Raw genomic sequence first — 25,715 nt, forward strand, 5'->3', positions numbered from 1 at the left:
TGTAATTTTAAAGAATAAGCCCAAAAAAGCTATCAGGAGCACAAAGTCAGAATAGGAATGCGGAAAGTGAAGCACAAAAACAGAAAGCTGCGAGAAGCCTTGAGCAATTTTTATGACTTATTGGACCATCTGAGATTTAATGTGATGAAAGAGCAGGGTCATCTTTTGAGTGTCGGGATTCTATGAATTTAGAATTAGAATCATCTTTTGCTTCAACTTACAAAGAAATTGAAGACAACGTGACAGCTGTGCTTAATGACTAAAATGCTAGTATCCTGTCTGCTGAGCAGAACACCTCATCATCCTCTGAGTGTGAGGATTCTACAAATGTTGAATTGGTCATCTTTGGCTTCAGTTGAAAAAGTTCAGCTGCTGCTCTAAATAGTCAAACTAGTACACTGTCAGCTGTGCACAAGACCTCATCGTCTACCATATATGACACAGCTGCTCCAGCACTGTGGCCAGACAAATTAAATTCTACATTTTTGGATCAGATTGTAACTTCTGGTCCACCTGAAATTCAGGAATGCCCATAACATTCCCTTTAGATAAAAATAAACTTCATTTTTCTAAACTCTTTCATATTAGGAAACTGGACATTGGTGAAATAATGAAGCACAGATGGCTTGTTTATTCAAAAAGTTCAGACTCTGTATATTGTTTTTACCTGCAAACTTCTTCCATCTGAAAAGTCACAGACTTCTCTAGGAAGTATAGGATTTCGTGATTGGAGACACATTAGTGTTCGTTTGAAGGAGCATGAAAAATCACAGAATCATATGACCTCTTATTTATTTTTATCGGAGCACAAAGTGACCTTCAGGGGGATCCTCTGATAAGCCGGTTACGCCAAATACATTTCTTGGGATTAGTACAACATTTTGGCTGGTTGGATGTTGTGACCTAATAACATTTGAGACGTGTTTGTGAAGGAGAATACAGAAATCCTTGGTAAAAACATACAGAATGAAATAATCAATCTTTTAGCAAACCAAGTGCTTAAGGATATTCTACTTTGAGCAAAGACAGCACAATATTTTTATGTTCTATTTGACTACACACCTGACATAGGTGATTCTGAAAAGCTATCAGTGACCATAAGTTTACTGATATCACAAAAAAGAGATATCTGTTAAGGAGCATTTTATTGGTTTTAAAGAGGTGAATGACTCCACAGGTGAAGGACTAACAGAACTGCTATTAGGAGTGCGGAAAGAGCATGACTTGAATTTACAAGATCTACGAGGTCAAGGCTATGATAATGGTGCCAACATGAAAGGTCAAAATAAAGGTGTCCAGGCCAGAATACTCTGAATTAATTCCAGAGCATTTTTCTTCCATGTGGTTGTCATTCCTGGAATTTAGTGATATTGGATGCAGTATCTATAGAAGCGGTTTCACTTTTTAGAGTGATGCAAAGAACTTGCACTCTGTTTTGTGCTTCAACCAACTATGGAGGATTTTACTAAACCATGTACCTGCCCTAACTCTAAAGCTATTAAGTGTAATTCGTTGGGAACGCCACTTCGAAAGCGTGAAAGCACTTTCAATTTATTCTCCCTGATGGTAAAAATACTCCTCATGAAGCATTGCAGTTTCTTCAAGACATGAGGATGCAAGCTATCTTTCCTAATATTTGGGTGGCTTTCGCATACTTTTGAATCTTCCAGTGTCAGTAGCTAGTGGAGAGAGAAGTTTTTGTAAGTTAAAGTTAATAAAAACATAGTTAAGGTCCACAATGACAGATGAAAGGCTATCATCTTTGGCAATCCTATCCATTGGAAATGATATTGCACAACAGCTGAACTTATCCACATAAATCTTGGCATTTGCAAAAACGAAAGCCCATAAAGTTACATTTACTTGGCATTTGTAAATTGTATTTTACAAAATTAATACGGTTAGAAAATGTAATAATTACATAAACAGGATATGTATATTGTTTTAGGCTATAAAATAAAAGTTATATTTGACTGATGGTGTCGTAATATCTGTTCCCCATCTAATCCTTATCTCATTTACATGATATGTGAGCATACATTTTATATACTTTTAATTTATCTTATATATATTTGGTATGTTTCTGAAAAACCATACAACTCAACATAAAAAATGTTTGTTGGCAGGGGTGGGGGGCACCAACAAAGATTGTTGCACAGGGCGCGCAACCCCTAAAGCCACCCCTGTATCCATCAGTAGAAACGTACTTTATTATTTTTTTAAACAAACTTTATTGATTTTTACATAGCTAATTGCAGCCAGTTATGCAACAATGTAGGATTCCAACAGTAAATTCACGTTAATTATTCAGCATAACAAGAGCTTAACAGTCCCACTCCCTCCTAATACACTCCCCGCCCCTTTCCCCGTCATGCTCCTACACCTCTTATCATAGTTATTGTTTCGACATTAGGCTTGAGCATCGACATGCAGGGTATCTTTAGGTGTCTAGAGTTAATATTGTAGTGTCTACTCCAGTAACACAGTCCCAAAATCCCAGGGACCATTGTTCTGGAGGATGCGACCAATCAATTCTATTGACTTTCTAAGGGGATCTCTCAGATGCCTCAGAGAGCGAGGGCTCCGGGTGCTTCACACTATCCATCAATATCTCCCAGGCGCTGGCCAAGTCAGGTGAACCCTGTCCTTTCCTTGCTTCCCGTAGCAGCACTGCTCCCTCATCTCCCACCCATTGTTCCAATTCACTCCACCAGACCATCACCTTAAAGGCCCCTGTTGCCTTCCAGTTTCATGTTATGTCCCGCTTTGCCAATATGAAGGCTAGGTGCTGAAATCGGCTCGTAGCTTTAGTTTTTGGCAGTGTGAGGTAACCAATGTAATAAGCAATATTCAGGGGTGTAGGGGGTTTCCTCTACTTCCTCAGTGAGTGCATTTGTGATCTCCCCCCAGTATGCAATAAGGGTTTTGCAGTACCAAAACATGTGCATGAATTCGACCCCCTCCTTGCCACACCATGAGCTTTTCATATTGGTCATGTGAAAATGTTGATTTAGATGCCCAGGAGTAAGATGGGCCCTATGCAAAATAGAAAAGTTTTTCGGCTGAAAGCTGGCGTTTCTCGATATTTTAGGGACCTTTCCAAGTATACTCTCCGAGTTATTTTCGGGTATAGAATTCCTGAAGTCTTCCTCCCAGCAAGTCCGGAGGGCGGTGAGGGGGTGCAGCATGTCCTCCCTTATTGCTCGATATATATAAGTAACTGCCTTGAAAGTTCCTGATGACGTTGGCATGTAGTGATATCTCTTATGTGGCGGGGGGGGGGGTTCAGAGAGGCCCCATTATTTACGCATTGCTGCTATTACAGCGCCATGAAGCAGGAAGTGGCCTCGGAGCAGATCATATCCCGAAAAGAATTCCTCATAAGGGAGGAGTACCTTAGCCTCAAACAGGTTGACTATCCTAGTCACTCCTGCTTCCCTCCACTCTTCTAACCCCCTCAAGTATCCTTTGTGTGGCAATACCTCCACTGCGTCAGCCTCTGGAGCCACCCTGCCAAGTAGTACGATTCAAAGTCGGCTGCTAGTCCTCTGTCGTCCACCACCCTCTGCAGTGTGGTCCGGATCACCCTGCTACTGCCTGTTCCCCAGATAAATGCGCTAAGGAGGGAATCAAGCTCTTTAGATAGCGTTTGAGGAATCCAGACAGTCAACTACGTGAAGAAATATAAAACTGGGGGAGTGCGACCATCTTTAACAACGCGACTCGGCCCTCAACTGAGGGGGGAGCGTTGATCAGAATTCCATATTCGTGTTGAGGGTATAGCTCGCCTTCGCGACATTCCCCTCAAGTAGGTCAATCGGGTCATGAATTACTGGCACCCCGAGATATTGTAAGCATCGGGGCTCCCACTGTAGTAGCGCCAATTTTTGTGGAGGGTCGCAATGCGCCAGAGTTGGAAATAATCGCAATTTCTGCCAATTTACTTGCAACCCTGAGAGTGAGCTGAATTTCTCCATCATCTCTCGAGCCACCTCGAGTGCCATAGTGGGGTTACTTAAAAAGATCAAGAGATCATCCACATATAGCGCCATATAATGGACGTGTCCTCTGAACTCTATCCCCCTGTAGGCCATCCCAGTCCATGCCTAGCATGCCAGCGGCTCAATCGCTAGAGCGAACAGGGGTGACAGAGGGCACCCCTGTCTGGTTCCACGGCTCCCCTGAAATCTTTCAGAGATGATTAAACCTCACCGGACTCTTGCAATTGGGCCCATATAGAGTAGGCTAGTCCATGTCGCACTCCCCGTTCCAAATCAAAGCACTCCATAACTGCATAAAGAAACACCCACTCCAGGCTTTCAAAGGCCTTCTCTATATCTACCGCAGAAACATGTCCTTCTTCTTGATCATAAGTGTCCGCCTCTTCTAGGTTTGTGAGGAGCCTCCGTATGTTGATTGCTGTGTTGCGGCCAGGTATAAATCCTGGTTGGTCTGAGTGTATGAGTTGGGGCGTGTATGGGAGAAACCTAGTGGCTAGAATTCAGCTGAGGATCTTGTAGTCTATGTTCAACATCGACAATGGTCGATAAGCCTTTTAATCATGAGCAGGTTTCCCAGGTTTAAGCAGTGGCACCACCATAGCTTCATGGGTGAATGAAGGCAAGAGTCCCGTTTCCCTAGTCGCCTTACACAGGGATACAAGGTTAGGGGCTAGGGCTTCCCCGAAAGCAGCATAGAACTCCATCGGGAATCCATCGGTCCCTGATGTTTTGCCCAAAGCTATACCCTTAATAGCGGCCAGGGCTTGTTGTTGGGTGATCTTCCCACGGAGCACCTCTGCATCCTCAGGAGATACAGTTGGGAGCGTTAACTGTGCCAGAAAAGCATCCATTTCAGCAGTGGGCCCGTTTGTAGTGCTTCCACAGAGGTCTGAGTAACAGGTGTAGAACTCATGGTTAGTGTCCGCTTGTCAAGAGACCCTGGTGCCCCGGTCAGTTTCAATCTCCACCACCACTGAAGCCCGCTTAGTGGGGTTTGCAAGACAAGCCAGCAGCGAACCCATGTGGTCCCGCTCAGCATGCGCACTACTTATGTAGGCCTTATGATCGAAACAGTGCAATTGTTCTACCTTCTCAGTGGCTGCTTCCTTGGCCTCTAGCAGTTCCAGATGTCCTAGTCTGCACTGTTCAATTTTTCTCAGCACGTCTTCGGCCGATAGCACCTCGGGTAATAGCATGCAGCACACCCTCATGGATGCCCTAGTGCACCTCCCTTTGAGCACAGCCTTAAAGGCACCTCACTCCGCCTGAGGGGACAAAGCTGTGCTAGCATTTTCCTCAAAACACTTTTGGATGCTTTCTCCCACCAAGGTCCGAAAGGCCAGGCCTTCTAGTGACTGGCTTTAGTTTCCATGTCGGGGTACTGGGTAGAGTCCTTACCCACCCCAGGGTAAGTAAAACTGGGTTATGATTGGACACAGTTCTAGAGAGAGATTCAACACCGTGTACTGAGTTAAGTACTTCTTAGATACAGAGAAACACGTCCAGACGCACGTCATTCATGTAGTGATGAAAAAAGGAATAGTCTTGTTCGTGTGGGTGTTGCAAGTGCTAGGTGTCAATTAGTCCCCATTCTATCCGCCAGTCTGAGAACACTCAAGCCACCCTAATAGTGGGGGGAAGTCTTTCAATGGGGAGTGGGAGCAGTCGAAGTACGGGGTGCGCCATACAATTATAAACTCTCCCCATGAGAAGTGAGCTTGTCAGTTAAGGTGTCAAAACTCTCCATAATGCTGTGAAAAATAAGCCTTGGTCCATATTAGGTGCACACATACTAAGTCTATGTCCCGCCCCTCCAGTCGGCCAGTCACTGCCACAAACATGCCCTATAGATCAATAAGTGTTCCTGTGCAATGTGAAGCCCTAGTAGGTGGTATAGTATGCCTGTTCCTCCATCTGCGCTGAAGTGCTACCCCTTCTTTGGCTATTAGATGTGTTTCCTAAAGGAAAGCTATATGGACCACTCCTCTCCTGAGGCAGGAAAATACCTTATATCTTTTGGTTATGGTGTGCATCCCCCACGTGTTCCAGGACAGGACCTTATAAGTCAAGGAGGTCACCATCTGGCGAAGGGGAGAACTGAAGACTGACAATTTGTTTTCTAAGACACAGTTATTAGTGTTCATCAAGCTCTGTGTCAACAGTTGAACTGTCCGTGGGGCATGACTTGTATACTTCCCTGCAACATTCGAACAACAAACAACCCAACTCCCCAGGACATGTAGGTAAACTCCTCCCAAACAAACTTGCAACTAGTTCATTGAAAATCGCGGGTGCATCCACGAAAAACACACACAACAAAGGGGGGTGATGAGCGTTCTAGAGCCCCTCACCCATCAGTTAGTCAATAAATGCGAATGAAGGATGTGCCCAGGGGGGTGGCACAATGTCTTCCCAGTTCATACAGTGCCCCCCTCTGCATGACTGGCAAATCCGGCCCACCCATCAAATAAAAGCTCCAGTCTTACATCTCGGCGTCTGATTCAGATCAGGTCATCCACAGTGCCCTGCGTCACCACTGTCCTGTCGATGTCTGAGTCACCAGAGGAGCAGGAGGCCTGTCATAGCTCGGAATCACGGATCTTGTCACCGTCCACTGACACAGCCACCATTCAATGCTGCCACCATCTCCACTGCTTCTCTTTCTGGATCTCTCCCCCTGAGGGTGTAATCGTATGGGTGCCTTTTTCCCTGCGTTGTGGTACCTCTCAGAGTGGAAGCTCCAGGACCAGAGTACCTCGTCCGACCCGAGGTCTCCCATATATATTAGTGTGGTAATGTTAAATAAGTCCATTGAGGCCGAGGTGTAGATGAAGATGATGGTATTTATTGAAGATGGTAGATATCAATTAAGTGATTATAATGTAAGCCCCACCAGGAGCAGCCTCCTTGCTGCTCAGCCCATCCTCCAACTGACACTCCACAGGCATCCCAACACTCTGTGACCTCACCACTCGTACCAACATTCTACAACATCCACTCTGGCTGAGCAGCATGGACCATGAACCAGGAAAGATGCATTGCATTGAAGACCAGATACAACAATTAGGTATCTCTGTTCGCAACCAATCTGTCCTTCGCAGATGGGAAGATTGTCCAGCATTCTCCATATTGCAGGTGGCTGTTAAGGTGTCACTCCAGACCCGGCCTCCGCGTTCTCAAGCAGGGGACGGTGATGTCTCATGTCGACAAGGTCCGTCTCCCCAGCCCAGTGCAGGTTTTCAGCTTCACAGGCAGGACTCGGGCATCTTAGGGAGGGAGTCCCAGTGTATACCATTGGAGGGCCCCGAGTGCTGCTGTCGTGTCTTTCTCCTGTGGCCCCTAGTCTGGGCAGGGTGTACTGTTACTAGTGAGCAAGCTGAGGAGTCCCATGTCCACTCATGTTTGACGGCCAGGCTCCGGGGCCTCTATAGGTCTCTTCCAGGGATGTCACACCAGCGCCACCTATAGCACTCGTGTTAGCTGTGCTCCAGGGCAATGGGGGAAGGCTGGGGCCCCGCCAGTGCCAGTTGTTAGACCTCCCCTCCAGGTATATATTACTTTCCTGGCGTGTTATCAAGTACCTTTCGGCTGGTGTCTATTGGAGGGGACTGGTAATGTCTCCACTTCCAGTCTCTCCCCCGGGGCATGCGGCGGGCCATGGGATTGCCCCTGCAGTAGTCCTGGAATCACAACTGACCAGTCAGTCAGTCAATAAACTTTATTCGGTTTTTATTAAAACCATGAAAGTTACACAGATACAATACAAACAATAAATTATGACATATTCTAAAAACAGGCTCCATTGCCACACAAGGATTAATCTGAAAACAAGTCTGGATAAAAAGACTCTACATGTCCATAAAGTGCCTAGATTTCATAATTGCCTTTAAAAACCCTATAGTAAAAATAATACAATCACCCTTCAACAGTTGGAGATGCATTAATGCAGGTCTAACCTGTTTAAAATTCAATTTCTTTAAAATAGGAACTAAAAAATGCCTCCTGGGGACTTCATACAGTTTGCAAAAGAACATAAAGTGCAGCAAATCCTGAGGAAACTTTCCGTCGCAGCCACAGGGAGCTAGCACTTGACCTCTAGAAGCCCCCTTGGGTCTTGCTAACAGGAGATGGAAAAGATTCATCCGGAACCTGGTTAAAAGAAATTTTTCATGTGACGTCAAGGACCCTGTAAGGTGTGGTTCAGACAGTGGCGTCGATTTAAGCAATAAATATGCCCGAACACTCGGTTTTCGTACCTCTTCTGCATCCCGATCTGCTTGCCTCCTGCTCAAGAAGGCTGTCTTGGTTAATTCCACATCCTCTTGTACAATAACATCTGGTTTAAAAAATAAAACTCCCCGCCCAATCAATTCAAATCCTCTTTTAATATAGTTAAACCAGGGGATACGAGCCATATTATCTAAAGACAAACACTCTCTTGGGATCAATTGAGTGAGGAATAGCTCTTCATTTAACCAACACGTTAGCCAAAAAATCAAGGGACGCAGAGCAAGTGTATCACTTAGGTAGGAGACCCCCAATTCCTCATGTACCGCCATGTTTGCAGTTCCTCTCGGGACACATAATAACCTTTTTAAAAACCCATTTTCCACTACCTGGAGGGGTTCCGTTGTCGTATAGCCCCAGATCTCACTGCCATAAGTTGCTATAGCTAAGCTTTTTGCTTGATAGACTTGAAGCATAGCTCCTGTCTGTTTCTTTCCCACTTTAGAGGCAAAATTAAAAATTGCACCATTGACCCGCACCAGTTCCCCTTTTTTCCTTTTGATTAAGGCATCCCACCCAAGTTGATCATCAAATAAGACCCCTAAATAAGAAAAAACCTTCGTGGGGGGAATCTTGTCCTGGCCAGATCTAAACTGGAAACTCTTTTTCGTATCTTTCCCTACTTTCATGACATAGGACTTTGAATTATTAATGGCTAAATCCCGATCTGTCATGAATCCAGAAAATGCAGTTAAAAGGGTTTGTAAGCCCAGTTCGGTTCTGGATATTAGAACGGCGTCATCCGCGTAAAGCAGAACTGGGATGCCCCGCCGTCCTACATAGGGGAAATCAGCGCCAGTTGCCCTCAACACACTGTCTAATTCATTAATATAAAAATAAATAAAAATGGCGCCAAGATGCAACCTTGCCGGACACCCTTCTTAATCTCAAAGTCCCTGGATACCTGCAGGTTCTGCGCGAACCTGACGTTCGCTTTGGTCAATAAGTGCAGGTCCTCAAGAAAATTAACAATACTGTTATCCACCCCCCAGCGGCTTCAGTTTTGTAAATGCTCACTTGGGTCTGCTGGAGGCGCTTAGGCGGGGTGCTGTTTCGGTCTCTTGCAGCCTTGCACCTCGTGAGAAGGGGGAGCGAGTACCACAAATTGCCAGGCCGGAGGAGGGGCCAGAACGCTTTCCATGTCAGCCGCGTCCCCCCACTTAGTGCTGCTGCCTGCTCGCACTCACGTCCGTTCACTCCTGCACAGGCCTCTTCCCGTCTTCACCACGCACAGCGGCTGTCGCCGGAGACAGCCGCCTGTCTCAGGGAGAACCACTCGCGTCGAGCTGCTTCAACAGGTGAGCAAGCAGGGCGCTAGCTCCTGTTGTGCTCCCCAAAGCTGCACGCCATCTAAAGCCTGCACCTAGCAATGTCACTCGGGGCCGCGGAGCTCCTTACAGCCCGCTCGCATTCACCCCTGGTTACTCCTGCACAGGGCTCCCTTTGTCATCAGCACACCCAACGGATGTCGCCACACACGAGGGGCGCAACACCCATTGGACTCAAAGGGCTTCAGCCCCCCCGTCGTGTGTGGCAGCCCGGGATGAGACAGCTTTCCGGGCACACACAGCCGCATCCGAGTACTTCACAGGTCTTTAAAAAGACCATTTGCATGTTAATGAGGCCGTGCTAATGTTTCACCCCATCTAAGAGCCCCTGCAGCTCCACTCTGCCTATTGCTTAAAGATACAGCCACCCCCGAAATCAGCTCCACTCTGCCTATTGCTTAAAGTTTCAGCCCCCCCGAAATTTTTTCTTAGGCCCCCCCCTTCCCCCACCCCCCCGCCCTCGAAATTTGGCTCTAGTTGCGCCTCTGCCGCACACAGCCACAATTCTATGGGAGAATCACTCCCCGGGGGCTGCATCAGCAGGTTAACAAGCTCCTGTTGTGCTTTGCAGTGCTGCACATCAAAGGAAGGCCGCACACTGCCTCCATCCACAATTTGCAGGGCTCCACCAGCGCGGCCCGTCTACAATACCGTCGTAGGAGCTACTCCGCGATTTTCAGAGCAACAAACCGAACAGGTGGCGACACGGGGGCTCAGGTGTACAAACAGCCCCCACCCCCGTCCCCCATATAGTGCAGGATGCTGATGGGTGGGGGCTTGTTCCCGGGAGTACACTCTGAGTGCAACTCATTCTATTGCCGCTTGGCCATGCCCCCCCCTCCCCGAAATGTACTTACCTTATGTTACAATCTTTCTGGTGGATACACTCTCTACCTACAGATTCCTCACCTGTTCCACCCATCTGCTTGTGCTGAGGGATGGTCCTTGGCTGTACTGGAAATGTTCTGGTTTAGATCTCAGCCCTGCATTTACAATAACAATAGCTCAAACGCTTGCAAATGAGAGACCTATTGCATTGCAAATGCTTGTTTACTTTATGCTCACAATATGCTTACTGATCTGGCACTTTGAGTAACCAGGATAAACTGATTGGACAAGTGCAAGCTGCACTCCGGGAAGTATCATTAAAATGTAGAAGCAACAAGTTTGAGACATAAAATGTCTGGGACTGAATTGGTACGTCAATGCAGGGATTTCAACGCCAGGAAAATACGGTCAGTCCTAGCTCATCTGGAGCAAGGCTGAGTTGCCATGTTTTACCCTGCTGAATAAGGTGGATGTTGTTAATTGGTGACACTAAATGTATTTCATTTGGGTGGTCTAATTTTGACTAAATCAATGCATTGATCAAATGGATGTGAGCTGAGACTTGATAAAGTTTTCTTTTCTTTCTCCATTTTCACCTGGCTGAAACAGGTTTAAGCCCCTTTCAGCCAGCTTAAAAGTATCTTCTTCACTAATGATCTTCAACTAATGAAGAGAAGGAGCAGACCCCTTAGAAGATGGTGGTTCACATCAAACTAATGCGTGGACCTAATTGAGGAATAGAGCCCCTATCCGGAATATATATAAACGTGCACTCATGAGACCTGTCCCCAAGCTTGGATCATGTATACCATTAGCTCCTTCAAAGAACTGTTTTGAAAATACAATGATCAAGAGCCCTAATAATTTTAGTTTGAACTGCATTATGATAATGGACCACTCTTGTGGACGGACTGCATTATTGAACAGACGCCTTATGTGAAGAGAGATATGCTGTTGTGCTCCGAATGGCGGGCTGGTCGCTTTCCTACATCCTGGTTCATCTGGGTAGCCCGGTAGCGGGCAGAAGGTTCGATTGTGTTACTCTGTGAAGTTCAATAAAAGTCTGTGTAAAAAAAATCAAGAGCCCTAATAAGAAGCATAGGCTATGCAAAGAACTTCTCAAGAACTGAACCTCTTTGGACTAGCATTAAAGCATCTGCAAAAACACAGACCTTCTGGACAACTAGACCACACCAATCAGCCAAGACTCGTCAAAAGCTCCAAAGCCTCTGAGGAAATCGCCTAGAAAATTCGATCTTTAAACAAAAAAAACAAATCACACATTTGTATGTAATGAAAAGGAAATTTACTTGGGTCTAACTGCAACATACCAAAGATTGGTATAGCAAAATTATCACCCTGTTGAAACAGCCAAATGCGCATTATGGCCATATCAGGGATTCTCTGCATTTCCAGAATACCGGAAAACTGTAAGTCACTCCTCTTTTCTCAGACACTTCAGAAACATTCCATACCAAACACCACATTGTATAAAACATTAGGTGCTAATCCACTGCATTGCTTCTCTTATCTGTGGAGGCAGAACCACCCTATCCTAGTTTTCAGCTTCCTGGGCAACCAAACAGGTCAAATACAAATCCATTCTCCTGATATATAACCACCACCATCAAAGGAGCAGTGGAACATGGATCAGTCAATTTTCAATTTATAATCTTTATTCGGTTCTTAAAAAGACACCATAAAAGCGCAAATACAATATATATTTACACAAATTAAAAACACAGCAAGTGATATTCAGTTTAAAAATATAAATATTAAAATTTAAAAAAATTTCTGTACTCAGGTAGAGTGCCAGGGGTTTTGAAGAGTTTTAAATGTTCGAATCACATTTAGGGGCCAATGTCTCTGGTGTTCCTCAGTCTTGTTGCAATTCGAATAAAATTTATCGTGCAAAACAGAGTGTAAGCGTCCTCCGCTTCCTGTAGGAATCTCAGCGCCAGTTTTGCGTGTTTAAATTTTTGCTCTTTCAGGATTCCCACCAGGAACTTGCGTCTTGGCATCGTGTAGAATGGACACAGTAAAACAAAATGGAGGGTGTCCTGCGGAGATCTAAGATCGCAGCCGCAGGTACCCTTCTCTTCCACTGTGTGGGTAAACCCAGATGGCACTGCAAGGATATGGTGTAACATATTAATTCTGAAACGGGTCATGAGGTAGCGATCCTGCGCGTTGTACATGACCCTCAGATAGGGTTCCATACCTTGCTTCGCAGTGAGGTCGTTATACGAGCGATTAGTGGGTTTATGCTTCTCTTTTTCAACCCTTAATGTCTTCAGGTGTGTAAGAAAAGGTTTTTGACCAAGATCTTGCTCTCCTGGGTCAGAGAGTCGGGGGTTGAGAAGTATTTAGAGCAACCAATCTCTATTAACGACTTCTTGACAAATTTCAACCAGGGGATTGCGTGGCCTTTGTCTCTTTTGAGGCAGTCCTCAATGATTTGTCTTGTAAGGGCCGCCTCAGGGTTGGTCCATACTTTCACCCATGCCAGGAGAGGTTTGGATTTGATTTTATCCTCTAAAAAGGGTTCTCCTACCTCTTCGTGTATAATGTGGGCCGAAACACTCTGTGGAACTTTTAGTATTCTTCGTAAGAATTTGTTTTCTTCAGTCTGAAGCGGCTGTGCTTTTTTGCCCAGGAAGCCCCACACTTCTGCCCCATAACTTACTTTCGCACAGCAAATAGATCTATATACGGTCAGAATTTGTTCCGGGGACCATTTCCCTAATCTTTGCCCATACCCCATGATTGCTCCTACTGCAGCTGCCAGTTTTGTAGAGTGCTTCTCAATCAGGGGTTTGAACGATAAGTCGTGATCGAATAACACCCCCAAGTACGTAAAAGACTTGACCTGGTCTATTTTATGTGACCCGATGTTATAGGTGAAAGTTCCTTTTGTGGGTTTCCCAGATGACATAATATAGGACTTTTCCAGGTTTGTTGCCAGATCCAGTTTGTCCATGAATTTGACAAACCCGTCAATTAGTTTTTGCAGTCCCAGAGGTGTTCTAGAGAGCAGGACCGCGTCATCGGCGTAGAGTAGTACGGGCACTGCTCGGTGACCAATTTGGGGTGAGTCAACTTTAAGCTTAAGGAGGTCCTTTTCCAATGCATTAATGTAAATAGAGAAAAGGAAGGGCGCAAGAATGCATCCCTGCCTTACTCCACTATTGCAGGTGAAAGGGTCGGTCTTTTTACCCTCCTGGCTGTACCTTACACTTGCAGAGGTGTTCCGGTGGAGGTTTTGTGGAGTGTCGACTAGTGATTGGTCCACTCCTAGATCCTTTAGCATAGCCCAGAGCTTTCTCCTGTTTACACGATCGAAGGCCGCTGAGAGGTCCATAAACCCCATATGTATTGTCCCCCTCCCGGCGATGGTATATTTTGCAATCAGGAGGTATAGATTTAGGCATTGATCGGTGGTAGATCTGCCTTTCCTGAACCCGTATTGGATTTCGGAGAGGATTTGTTGCTCCTCTGCCCAAGCTTGCAATCTCGATAGGATGACTCGCTCCAGGACCTTAGCTGTCACGTCGATGAGGGAAATGGGTCGATAGCATTGGGGGTCATCACGGTTGCCTTTTTTATAGATGGGGACTATGGTCGCCGTTGTCCAGGACTGTGGGAGACCTACCTCCCCCGCCTCATTTAGCACCCTCGTAAGTAACGGAGCCCATAGTTCAGGTCTACTTAGGAATAGGTCTGGTGGAATTCCGTCCGGGCCCGCCGCTTTATTTTTGCTGAGCCCGGTAATTCCTAGTTCGACCTCCTTCAGGGTAAAATTTAGCTTTACGGGCTGATGGGCCTCCGCTAGCTCCTCCTGGGGTGCCTTGTTTGGATGGTTATATAAGCTCTGGAAATGTTTCTGCCATTGTTCCGGCAGAATGGTGTTCATGATTTTTGGAGCCCCTTGGTCCTGGAAACAGGGGGCGTTGATCACTTTCCAGAAGGCAATAGAGTCTTTTCTTTCTGCGGCGTCCCTTAAGTCTTCCCAAGCCTGGTTTTGTATACTTTGCTTTCGTGCCTTCAGAGCTTTTTTGTATTCAGCTCTGTTCCGTGCCACCTTCGTTTTGTCCCTTGGTTGGGCGTGGAGGCTATCCTTCAGGTTTTTCAGCGCCTTTGTACAATTTGAGTCAAACCAACGGGGGTTTAGGGGTATTTTATTCTTAGCTCCTGAGGTATGTAAGGAGTTATTTACAACCTGCGCAATTTCTTCAAATGCCTTCACCACCTCAGCTCCGATTACACAGGGGTCAAGACATTTATCGATTGCTGCTGGGGCTTCGAGTAATAATCTTTTGAGAAAAATGTCCGCATCAATTTTGGCCCATTTAATTCTTCTACCCTGGTCCACTACTCTTTCCATAATGGCAGATCTCTTTTGGAGTGAAAAAACAAATCCTTCCATTTTAATGATCACCGGATTGTGATCACTGAAGCTGCTGGCCTCTATGATGACTGTACTAATGTTTCTTTTTAGATTGGGAGAGACTAGTGCAAAGTCGATGTAAGAGTGACAACCTCTTCCTTTGAATGTTGGGGTTAGTTCTCCTTTCTCGTTTAGGGTAACAAGGTCTAGGGTTTGGATTAGGTTGTGCCTTTTCATAAGTCTTTCTAAATCCCAGCCCTCTGTTGAATGGGTAAAGTGAGGGCCTTTCATGATCGTGCATCTTGACCAGTCCTTGTTGAAGGGTATTAGTTTCTCACAAAGGTGACAATTGAAATCTCCCATTAGTATTAAATCCGTGAGATTTGGTGTCTTGGATACAGAATTCAAACAATTTTCTAGTTCATTTATGGCTATACCCTTCTCCGTTATAGCCGGAGCGTTGTACCAGTTCATTAGCAAGAATGTTAAACTTGGTGAGGTGAACCTTAGTACTTGGAGGTTCTGTGTGGCCCATTTGGTGTTGGACCAGGTGCCCTTGATGTCTAGATTAACGTAGACCGCGAGCCCCCCACTTGCTCTCCCCGAAGTAGCTTTTTTTTGCAGGGACAAAGAAGCTTTTGTAGCCTTCCAGGCTGTAGGCGTGCGGTTCAGTGGCCCACGTCTCTTGCAGGCATAAAATATGGAATTTGCTTATATAGCTGCGCCAGTCCTGGGATGCGAACTTGGCCGCTAGCCCTGCGATGTTCCAGGTAGCTATTAGTAGATTGTCACGGAACATGACCTTGGGTGTTCTTTTTCCCTCGCCTAGCAAAGGCTTTGATTGTTTATCCGTTGCGGGTGCAGCAACCCGGCTTGGTTGCGACCTGTAGGGGGTGACCATTCTTCTATGAGTGGAATGGGAGTTAACTGTTGTGGGATTTATCCCCTCCCCTTTTCCCCAGTTGGTATTCGGTGGTATGCTACTGCCTCCTATGGTATGCACATGATCCAAGGCATCAGTTTGGCCCTGGTCGAATCCTTCTTTTATCCCTGTTGATGGTAAAGTTGGCTCCTTCCTGTATTTGACTTTTGGAGGTGAACAGCCCAATCTCTGTCAGTCCACCCCTTCAAGTGTACTGAACCTATTCCAGTGGGCGTACTGTGTAATGGAGGAGTCATAAGTTGGAAATGCAGGATTTGGCCTTTGCCATTGGGGTGGGCCATATTGGGAACCCAAATGCGATGTTCTATCAGGGCCAATATTCTGCCTGGGACTTTGAGGTGCAAAGGGGTAAAAGTAGGATAGATGGACCGGGTGAATTTGTGATCGAGTATAACTCGGGGGAGCGTTGCAGATGAAGTTAACAGCCGCCCTGTCTCTAAAGTTCACCGTAATGATATCCCCTGCAATGGTCTTGATACCTTTGCCGATCCATTCGCCCCTTCTCACTGCAAGGATTTCCCCGTGGATGTTTAGGGGCAAAGGTCTATGTATTTGCAGCCACTGCATACATTTGTTTTTTAGTTCAATTTGTGATTCCCGTTGACCCTCCTTTAAAGGAGGAATTCCTGTTAGGACGACTACAAAGGGCAATGCCTCAGGCGGAAGGTTAATTGTCCTGAAGCATGTTGCAGTTTTCTTATCGTTAGTGGTTGTCGCGGTGGGAATCCGTGGGGACTTAGGGTCCGCCTTAGGGGTTAGGGCCTTATTTTCTTCTGGCATTTGTGAAGATCCGGGTGGAAGTTTATTATTGCCAGTGGGTGTTTGATTTTTATTTTTGCCTACTTGCGGGGTAGAGGCAACCTTTTGTTTTTCCTGAGCTCCCTTCTGCGTGACACTGTTGTTATTGAGCTTAGCCCCCCCATTGGTTGCTAAGGGGACCTTATCACTTGGTAAACTTATTGGTGTGAGGTCCTTTCGTTTTGTCGAGTCCCGTTCCTGCACAGTATGAGTTTTCGGGCTGATCCCCTTATTATTGACCAGTGATGTCAGTCTATCTATTTTTGCTATGAGGGGTTTTAACAGCACCGTGATGGAGTGCTCCAGGTCAAATTTAAGATCCGCCACCATGTTGGTTATCCAGCATGGTATTCCAGGTGTAGATGGGTTTAAAGGCGTGATCAGATTGTGATTACTGGATTTTACGTGACCTTTTTTCCTCCCTTGTATATGGCCTTCCCTGTGCGGCGTTTTTTCCGCGGGGGACATGTCTTTATCATAAGTATTTATTTGAATACTTGTTTGTGCACCAGGTCTATCCCTGCTGGTTTCAGCGGGCGCCTGGGCACAAGGGAGGTCAGCAAAAGATGGTGGGGTTATGGGCCGGCTAGTGTCCATCTCCTCAGCCAAGTCAACGGAGGCTTCTGATAGATTAATCAGTGAATCCTGAGTTTCTTGAATGATAGTTACAGGTGGTAAGGACAATCTTCTCTCGGTATTAGCTATGGCATCGGAGACCGCCCCTATAGTCTGTTTGAGCATTTTGTCGATGGCAGTAAGGGTCGGTAGAGGGGGTGGATGATCCGATTTGGTTTTTGTGCTCGATCTTAGGGTAGGCATCCTGGTTTTCTTGGTAGATTTCCTCATTGCTAGGGGTACTATATTGGGGGGTAGCGGGCAGATGTAGCTTGTCTCGAGGGGGTGGCCAGTAATCAGGCTGGTTGCCGTAAAACTGTTAGCGGTGTATTTTTTAAAAGGGCAATTTTGGGGGGCTGGCCCAGCCCAGCCTCTTCTGGCCCCTGAGGGCCACAGAGGGCCCGCCCTTTGCCCGGGCTTCGCTCGGCGTCCCGCTAAGCGTTACCGCACTTTGTTTGTAGAGGGTGTTGCGGCCGGGGGCGTGGCTTGCTGGGGGTGCGGCCGTGCACACCTGTGCAGCGCGGGGGCTCCTGGTCTCTGTAGTCCCTGCGTCACTCGCCCCCAATTACCTTGCACAGTTCTTCGTTCCTCCCGGGTGCTGGATGCTGGGTGTAGACCCGCTGCCTCGACCCCACACCTGAGCGCCGCGCAGCGGCACCCGCGAAGCGGGTGCTGCAAGCTGTTAACGCGGGACTCCGGCGGTCAATCCCTCCTGGGACACAGGGAGGCTGCGGGAGCAAATGTCAGTTTTCAACAGTAGGTGAGTCCCAGAGAACTCCACACAGGGCTACTTGCCGTTACTTCTTGGTTGCAAGAGATAGACATACTATGGGTACTGCTTTCGTTTTTTTTGTTAATTGTTTTCTATGCCATTTTGTCTTCTCAATAAACACCACAGATCTAAGATTGTCTTCTCTAGATGAATTTAAAAAAATACTTTTCGTAGCCTCCTAAAATCAAACCAGGCGTTCACCATGCTCTCAGATGTGGGCTATTGAAATTACAGAACATGGCGAATATGCGGTACTTCTCCAAGAGGGCGCGTTCTCCACTATTTCCATGCTAAAAACGGACAGTGTGGGCAGGCGCTGGGGCTGCTCCTGCTTCCTCCTGGGCATTTTACCCCTTTTCTCACATTCTCCACCCGGAGCGGGTGCGGGATCGGGGAGGGCAGCCTGTTGTCCTCCGCCCTCGCCCCCGTGGTCTGGGTGCGTGCGAGGGCTGGGTCTGTGCGCGCTTCTGCCTGCTGGGCTCTCCCGGGGAGCCTGCTGGCTGCACCTGGCTGTCCCCCCATGGTTGTAAATATCCCTCTGGATGGGGCTCTGTGTTATCACGCGTGACCGTGCCCCCCCATGACGGTGCGCCCCCGGTGCCTGGCCACGGGCTCGATAGGGTACCGGAGAGAGCTGCCGATCGCCGCGGTGTCTATGGCTGCTCTCTGTGCCTTCCCAGCCCCTAACACTAATGCAGGGGATCAAAGGGCAGAGGCGGTGTGTGTGTGTGTGTGCGCAGCCTGCACAGACACAGGCTGCAGAGAGAGAGAGAGAGCGAGAGAGGCAACCCAGACACACATACAGAGCCAGGAGCTAAGGTGCCCCCGAGCTCCCAAGGTGGACCTGACACCGCCACCTGGATCAGTCATCTCACACATTTTCTTAACATTTTAAATGACTGGAGTGCACATTCTTCGCCACCTCTGTGCTGACAATACTTGTATCTACCTAAGAAAGGAAGTGGTATAGAAAGTGGCAAACTGTCATAGTATGCCCACCACTGGATAAAAATAAAGCGGCTCAGCCTAAATGACCAGTCAACAGAGATTTGACACACGAGTCTAGTGGCCTCCTTCCTCTTCAGTTAAACAGGTGCACACACACACACACAAACCAAAGCCCAATCCATAACACAACTTTTCCTCTACTTGCCAAGCAAATACAAACATAAAACATGTGTTCTTGCACTTTTGCTAAGGAATCCAAGCCTTCCTAAGAAAACTGCTTTAGCTATAGTGGTTGTAACAATCAAAGTTCACTATTCGAAGTCTATAAATATTGGGTACCCTAGAAATTAGAACTTCAGCAAGAAAAAGGGCCCAGCTCATTCGTGGTCTGAAATATTGTAGACATACCACATTCATCTTCAAAACTCTTCAATCGTTTTCCAAAGATCACAATTTAAGTTACTCTGTCTTACTCGCGTGACACTATATGGAACTTCCCAAGCTACTGTTCCAAGATGCTACTATCAATTGAAAGGCCATACATAACCTAATCATCATTCAGATCTAAAAGATCTGGTCATGGTTTGCTGCACATGCACACTGCCAATTGATCTGGAATGCCCTTCGTACACATCTGAGGCTAGACGAGATTGCTATGAATTATGGAAAGGCATAATGACTCAGCTCATCCGAGTGACTAGTAACTTAGACTTTCTTAACTCCAGGTTCTCCCCATCCTTAATTAAAAAAACAAAAAAACAAAAACTCAGTCGTGCTTCAAACTCGGTGGTTAGCTACCAATACTCAGCTTTCCGGCCCTAAATAATGTTGTGCAGCTCTCCATTATTAGGATTCTCCTATAAAGTCTATGATCTGTCAGTGAAACCTATTGTTATTTTTTTTAAAAAGCCAAAAAAATATGCTGCTGTGCAACTTGTCTAAAGAAACATTAACAAAACCAATAGATTTCGCAGCGGCAAAGCCTACTGGCTTTGTCCATGCTTGTTAATCCTTTCAATTACTCCTCCTATGACGCATCATAGAAGCACCAGACGACCATCCCAAATGACTAGATTCTCTCACCTGTGTAGATACTGGATTTCTTTGTACATTCCCCAACAGAGCACTTTGGGGCTGGTATCAATTGCATGCAAGAACTTACAAAAGTACAAAATGAAATATAACTAACAATGGCAAAACCAGCAGATATGGTTTAAACAGTACTATGAATTGAAAAAGGTAAGCAGAAATTGTCTCCATGAAATAGCACATTAAAGCTCAATCTAGTGGCTTTGTCAATGCTTGGTTTTGACACTGTTGTAACTTTGATTCTGACTGAGTACTGGTGCTAGTGGTATTATTGCTATTCCTGTATTGCATGGCATTGTATTCTAACATTTCTAGTGTGCTTTCCTACATCTTGTTGAGCCCTTGAGGCACTTTCTGAATGGTCCAGTTAGCAATTACTACATCAATAATTCATGGATGGTAGCAGGGTACTGGTAGTAGTCGGCGCTTTTAGTTAAGTTTTAGTGCTGTGTGTCTGGCTAGAGAGTGCTATAGTCGAAGGGTACTGTAGTAGTCAACATCTATTAGTATTGAGGTTTGGTGTTGTGTTTAAAGCCAGAGTGTGTGCTTCAGACTTGATGCAGTGACAATTACGTGCAACTTATATGTATTGTTGTAAGCAAAGGAGTGTGAGGATAGGACAGCAAGCAGCATAAAAAAAGCAGTCAGTAATTTCGGAATAGGGCTGATGGTGGCAATGTGGTATTGGTGGTGCAATGTGTATTTTGATGGTTGTGTTGGTGTGTGGTGTTATTATGGTGAAGATACTGTTGGTGGCAATAATGGTGGCAGTGGGGGTGATACTGGGAGTATTGCCGACAGCATTGATGACGGTATTTGTAAGGTGTGGCGTTACTGCTGGAGGTGACACTGGAACTGTGGTGGCATTAGTGACATTGGTAGTGGTTTTCGAGGCATTTGTAGTGGTGGTGTGGTTATGGTGGTATTGTTATGATGACGCTGCTGAGGCATTTATGTTATTGCTGATGCATTGCAGTATTGGCATTTGTGTATGCCATTGAACAATAAACTGTACAATCGATATCATGAGAGGAGGAAGAACTACTTCTCTGGGCTGATCTGAGGTGTGATAGACAATGTCTCATGCCAATCCCTCTGCGACCCTGACCTGAATAAGCCAATGATTGACGAGGGCTGACACAAAGCCCACTTTATGTACACCGTAAGCAGTACCTGCAGACACATGTGCTGTCGCCCAGGTCCAAAACATATACATTATATAAAATTATGAGTGGCCATGTCAAAGGGCAAGCACTGATTATTTAAATAGTCTTCGGAAACTATAGCTTTCAATACAACTTTTTTTTATGGAATTGCATTGTAAAACATTTTATCCCATTTTAAGTACTCGTCTACAGATTGTTTTTAGTGGTTTGTGAAAAACAGTTTGTGAACCATAACAAAAACTTAAAATAGGCTAAGAGCCAGCCCCTTGATTAACAGTGGGTCCATTTCTTACTTTCGGGGGAGATGCCGTCAGCATGACGCTCACTAAAGATGATCTTATGGCCTCCCTAAGGGAATTTAAATTAAACTCCGCTCAGAAACCAAGTTGGATACAAAGACATCCACGGATCAACTTAAAGCAGACCTAAGCGAACGCATGACCTCCCTCCAACAGTATGTAGGTTCCATCGGTACTAGAGTGCTGGAAGTAGAAGCCCAGACTCAAGAGCATGACCAACGCGTAACGGCCACCCACGACTAGGTGCAAGACCTCCAAACGCAATTGCAGATGGCCCTACTGAAGACTTGGAAAATAGGTCACGAAGAGATGAAATTATAATCCGGGACCAGGAGGAGGGAGCGGAGGGACTGGATTTGGAGGCTTTTATCGAAGGGCTCTTCGCAGAAATACTGGGTTCTCGCCAGATGAAAATCGAAAGGGCACACTGCGTGGGCAATCTACCAGCTGAGGGAACGTCGTCGCACAAGCGACATCCTAGTCAAGCTTCTTTCCTTTAAAGTAAAAGAGGTGATCCTGCAGGCGGCCAGGAAAAAAGAAGAGATCTCATTCCAAGGGTTTCGATGCTTGCTATATCACGACCTGGCACCATCCACACTATTGCAAAGACAACATTTTAGGCACATAACATCAAAACTGGGATCAGATAACATCAAATACAGATGGACCTACCCCTCCGGGCTGGCCTTCGAATTCAACAACAAAATGTGCCAAATCACAGAACTAGAAGACTGATTGGGAATTTTAGGGCTTCCGACCACAGAGGATGACAACAGCCATGGAACCGCAAGAGGGAAAGAGTCTGAAGGCAACACGTCATTGCAATGGCATACGACCCCCAAAGACAGACATTCCAAAGCATAGCAAGAAAATTGCAACTAGAGGTGGGCCGGTGGGGGCCCTACAGACAGGAGCTCCACCAACGGAGATGAAACATGGGGACTATTAACAACCAGGAGAATGAGGAAGAATCCTGGTGCCAGCATGTTTAGGTCCATAGATACACCTGGTCCCACTTCAGGATAGACACTGTTCGGCTACCTGTAAACTGCACGTGAGACAGCCGAGGCTGCAGGCCTTGACCAAGGAGCCCGCCAACACAACCTCAACCTTGAAGGACGTTTCGGCTGGGGACCCTTGGGCCGCACAGCACAGGTTAATCTTGACTTTCACTTTTAACTGTTGGGGTGGAGGGTGACACGGGGGGAAGTGGTGGTCTCAGTAGGGGTAGCAGACTAGCAACGCCACTGAGCCTTAGAGGGTGGCATAGCGTCACAGGGCCAATTGAGAGCTCCATGGAAGGGATGTTGAGAGGGGGCAAGGAGCTAACATTAAGGGGTCTGGTATCAAGGGGGAGGGTGGGGCCAGAGACAAGATGATTTTAATAGCCTCGTGGAATGTGAGAGGTTTGAACTCGCCCTCAAGCGACATAAAATATGGAAATAGCTGGTGGATCACCACTTTGATGTAGTTGCACTCCAAAAAACAGACCTAAAGAGATCGGAGGAGCTTCGGCTTCGCCACTCCCTAATTTATAGGTCATCAATGGGAACCAAACAAACAGAAGGGAGTGGCAATAATGTTCCACAACTCCACAAAATTCCAACCAGAAGCCATAAAAGCACACAAGGAGGACAGGGTAATCATGGTGAACGGGAAACTGAGGGGAAGAGTGTGCACATTCATCTCGGCTTATGCACCCAACGCAGGACAACCAGTGTTTCTGACTTCCCTCCTCAATATGATGTGTGGGTTTGCCAAAGGCCCGATGGTCCTGATGGGGGATTTTAATCTAACATGGCATGCAGAAATAGATAACACTCACCCCCATAGAGCCTCCACGGGCAGCTTCAACAAAGGGATTAAACAGACTTTTCAATCCTGAGGTCTTGAGGATGCATGGAGATTGCTCTATCCCACCTCTAAAGATTATACTTTCTTCTCCCTCGTTCACCAAACGAATTCACGGCTATACTACATATTTATAAGCAAAGCCTCTTGGGGGCCCTCCAGGCCGCAAAAATCCTCCCGATTACTATTGCAGATCACAGCCTTATCACTATTTGTCTAACCTGGTGTGGGGCCCCACCAAACCCGCCAAGATGGTATTTCCCAGTCTCCTTAATGAGAGACCGAGTATTACGGGATGAACTGCAGTCGGCAATTACAGAGTTTTTTCAATTAAATCGGCCGCAGGCAACTTCTCCCCTGAATAACTGAGACGCGTTTAAAGCGGTACTGCGAGGTAAATGCATCGAGCTAAATTCCACACTGAATAAACATAGGGCTAAGGAGAGGGTAGCCCTTGAGGCAGAACTGGGGGAAATAGATAGGGAACACAAAAAGACCCTCACCCAGGCCCTACAACATAAACTAAGCGCCCTAAAAGGGAACATCACAGCAATCTACTCCAATACGGCAGAATACACCCTGCTGTGGCTCTGCCAGATCACATAAGCTCAGGGGAATAAGGTGGGTTCCCAAATAGCCAGACAGCTTCCCGAAAAGAGTGAGAAGGAGCATATTGGAGGTATTTGTGACAGAGCGGGCAATGTGGTACACTCCAACACAGACAAGGCTAACTTATTTGGGTCATTCTATAAAGAGCTTTATACCAGCGCGCCCAAAGACACAGCCACACAGCATTAGTACCTACAATCACTTGAGGTCCCTCAAGCCTGGAAATACCAGTTAAACGTGCCCGTCATTGACGACGAGGAGGTAGGGAGGGTGATAGCGACACTCAAACTTAGCAAGTCCCCAGGGTCAGACCGCCTGACGGCTCACTTCTATAAAACATACGCGCCATAAATTATCCCGCAGCTTAGCTCCCTGTTTAATGCGATAGCGGAGGGGCCCATGGTGACAAAGTCAATGGCGGAAGCCGTGATAACCGTAATCCCAAAGCCAGGGAAAAACCCACAGAGCTGTGCCTAGTACAGGTCAATCGCACTGTTAAATCTGGATGCCAAATTATACTCTGCCATTTTAGCGGGCAGAATAGAGGACCTGATGCCAGACATAATCCACCCTGACCAATCGGGCTTCATAAAGGGGAGGTAGACCCATGACATTATCTGAAGGACATTACACCTGGTAGAAAAGTTGACTAAATACAGGATCCGGGCGATTCTCGTGGGACTGGATGCCAAAAGGGCCTTTGACAGGTTGGATTGATTATTCCTTTTTCTCACACTTGAATACTTTGGATTTGGGAGGGAGTTTATTAACATGATTAAGGCCATCTACGCACAACCACGCTCTAGAGTGCAGGTTAATGGGACTAGCCGTTCCCCCTAGCCAGAGGGACGAGGCAGGTATGCCCGCTCTTGCCCCTGTTCATATTAATCATAGAACCATTGGCGGTACAGATCCGGGCAACCACAGGGATTTCGAGGATACGTTTCGGGGTTGAGGAACACAAACTATCATTATTCGCAGACGACGTGTTGATGATGCTCACCCCTCACTGCAGGCCCTTCAGACAGAATTAGGAGAGTTTGAAAGTGTTGCAGGCTTCAAGGTATATTTGACCAAATCTTCCATATTAAATCTCACTGTACCAGAGGGTGAGGCTACCCTTCTCCATGGGATCTCCTTTTCAGTGGACCAAACACACTCTCCAATACTTGGGAATCCAACTTACGCCACGATTAGAGGGTCTTTATAGGGCTAACTACCCGCCACTACTGCTTCAACTTAAATAAGATCTCAAACGCTGGAAACCACTATACATCTCCTGGCTAGGGTGCATCCACGCTATTCAAATGACAGTGTTACCCAAACTCTTATATCTGTTCCAGGCTCTTCCAATTGATTTAGAAAGGGACCTCCTCCCCAGGCTACCCTCCCTTATCACCTGATATATTTGGCAGAACGGTAGGGCCGTCTCCCCTTTCATACTTTAAGACACACAAAGATTGAGGGAGGAGTGGCCCTTCCAGATTTTAGTTTTTATTTTACAAAACTGCTCAACTAAGGACCATTGCGAAGTGGTCTAAGAGGGAATCAGACAAACATTGTTTACACATGGACAAGGCAATTGTAGGGGAGAACAATGTGGGACGTGATTTGGAAGTCTAAGAAAGACAGACCCGCAAACGCCTACATAAGCACACCTACCCGCACCACACTCAAGGTCTGGGATGAGGTAGAGGGATGGGGTGGACTTTGTTCCCTTTCCCTAACACCCCGATTCACTTCAACCCGGAGTTTCCTCCAGCACTACAAGAGGGACCGTTTGACACATGGAGG

The sequence above is a fragment of the Triturus cristatus genome, chromosome 5_1 (assembly GCF_964204655.1).
Source record: "Triturus cristatus chromosome 5_1, aTriCri1.1, whole genome shotgun sequence".
NCBI classification, from domain to species: Eukaryota; Metazoa; Chordata; class Amphibia; order Caudata; family Salamandridae; genus Triturus; species Triturus cristatus.